The 2,324-nt window shown below is 44.8% G+C and overlaps 1 protein-coding gene across 2 annotated transcripts in view; it reads left to right on the forward strand.

The window, feature by feature from the left end:
• LOC109928481 (membrane-spanning 4-domains subfamily A member 4A-like) overlaps nucleotides 1-2,324 on the forward strand; it is a 36,808-nt gene continuing 34,484 nt past the window's right edge. For both annotated transcript variants that reach the window (XM_048604834.1, XM_048604835.1), the window contains exon 1: nucleotides 1-318. The gene's annotated coding sequence lies outside the window, so the exon portion shown is untranslated. The remainder of the gene's footprint in view (nucleotides 319-2,324) is intronic.

A 2,324-nucleotide genomic window follows, 5' to 3' on the forward strand; every position in this document is an offset into this window, starting at 1 on the left:
GCCTGCTGTGTTCATCCAGCCCTGCACCTTGTTATCTCTTGAAGTTAAGCTTCCTGTCCAGTACATTCACTGGAAGCTAATCTTGGCAACGTCCTTCCCTTCAGTACACTCCTCCTACTGCACGCCCTGTAGTTTCTGTCGTCAGCGAACTGTTGCAGAAAAACACGACCCTGCTGAATTTTTTGTTCGAAAACAATCGGGCTGGATCTCGATACCGTGCAACTCAAGCGAAGTAAAACACAGCAAAGTCATTGAAAGCAGACGATCGGCTCGCTCAAGTGCTGTTTTCCCACTATCACGATCGACGCAAGAAGCAAGGTATGATACGTTTTATCGAGTGTCATAACCCAAATTGTTATTGGAATTCATTTTATCAAACACAAAGTACAAACGTGACCACTCGGCCGTCTAAAAAGTGCCTTACTTTACATTACCGTTCTCAACTCTCCCGACGACATATCAAATTTAGGTCACATTCATATTGTGAGATTCAACCAACTGCAAGTACTAAAGTAACCAATTATAAATGTGTGCCTTACAGTTCTTAACACTTGTCTTTTGCTCCGCGCCTGTCTGTGTAACTTCTACGTTCAAAGTTTCCCTATCAACACTCGTCGTCACCAGATTTCCTGCCTCGATTTCCATTGCACTGGATGTTTTGACTCAGTCCCGTTAACGGTGCCTGGTTGATGCGATGTTTACTCGGAAGCTTTGTGCCGCGTTTTCCAGTTTTGAAATGTCCCTGTCCCCATTTTTATTTGTCTCATTCGAAGAGCCTTTGGCGATCGAAAAAATCATGAGAGGCAGCAGCACAGGGTTGATAAACAATGAAATCATCTACAAGCCACAAGTCAGGAGTAGAATACTCTCCACTTGTTTAGATGTGTGCAGCTCCAATAACACTCAAGAAGCTCGACATTATCCAGGACTAAGCAGACCGCTTGATTAGCACCACCTCTACGAACATCCACTCCCTCCATCACCGACGCTCAATAGCAGCAGTGTGTACTATCTACAAGATGCACTGCAGAAATTCACCAAAGATCCTCAGACAGCATCTTCCAAACTCACACCACTTCCACCTAGAAGGGTAAGGGCAGCTGACACATGGGAACACCACCATGCAAGTTCCCCTCCAAACCAGGCATCACCCTGACATGGAAATATATCAGATTCCTGCTCTGTCCCTGGGTCAAAATCCTCAAATTCCATCCCGAACAGCATTGTGGATCAACCTGTAGCACGTGGACTGCAGCAGTTCAAGAAGGCAGCTCTCCACCATCTTCCAAGGGCAACTAGGGATGGGCAAGAAATGCTGGCCAGCCAGCGACGCCCACATCCCAGAATGAATTGAAAAAGCTTGTGATAAGTAGAAATACCAGTACAGGCCTAGGTATGCCGAATGGTCTCCAATGCTGGAGCCATTCTATGATTTGGTATCAAATAAAGAACAAGAATTAATATTTTGTAGTATGGGAATATCCAACGCATCTTGACTGGGCAATTTAGCATGGCCAATCCACCTAACCTGCACATTTTTGGACTGTGGGAGGAAACTGGAGTACCTGGAGGAAACCCATACAGTCACAGGGAGAATGTGTAAAGTCCACTCAGACAGTTGTTTGAGGCTGGAATTGAGCCTGTGTTCCTGGCACTGTGAGGTAGCAATGCTAACCATTGAGCCACATGCTGCCCTTTTTTTCAGGCAGGTAAGAGTAAAGAAATCTTATCGCAACTAAAAGCACTAGTGAGATCACATTTGGAGTACTGTGAGCAGTTTTTGTCCTCTTACTTAAGAAAATATATCATTTCGTTGGAGGCAGTTCAGAAGAGGTTCACTCGGATGTTCCCTGATATAGAGAGATTATTATATGTGCAAAGGCTGAACAGGTTGGGACTCCGCTCGCTGAAGTTTAGAAGAATGAGAGGTGATCTCATTGAAACACATAGGATTCTTAAGGGGCTTGACAGGGTAAATGCTGAGAGAATGTTTCCCCTTTTGGGAAAGTTTAGGATCAAAGAGCATAGTCTCAGTATAAAGAGACACCAAATTAAGACTGAGATATGAAAGAATTTCTTCTGTCAGAGGATTGTGAGCCTTTGGAACTCCTTGCCACAAAGAGTTGAGAGGGCAGAGTCCTTGTGTATATTTAAGCCTGAGATTGATCAGTGCAGGAATCAAGGATTATGGTGATAATGCAGGAAAGTGGACATGAGAATTGACAGAGATAACAAGGTGTAGAGCTGGACGAACACAGCAGACTAAGCAGCATCAGAGGAGCAGGAAAGCTGACGTTTCGGGCCTAGACCCTCTGAAGAAGGGT

This window comes from Rhincodon typus, chromosome 13 (genome assembly GCF_021869965.1).
Source record: "Rhincodon typus isolate 14 chromosome 13, sRhiTyp1.1, whole genome shotgun sequence".
Classification (NCBI taxonomy): domain Eukaryota; kingdom Metazoa; phylum Chordata; class Chondrichthyes; order Orectolobiformes; family Rhincodontidae; genus Rhincodon; species Rhincodon typus.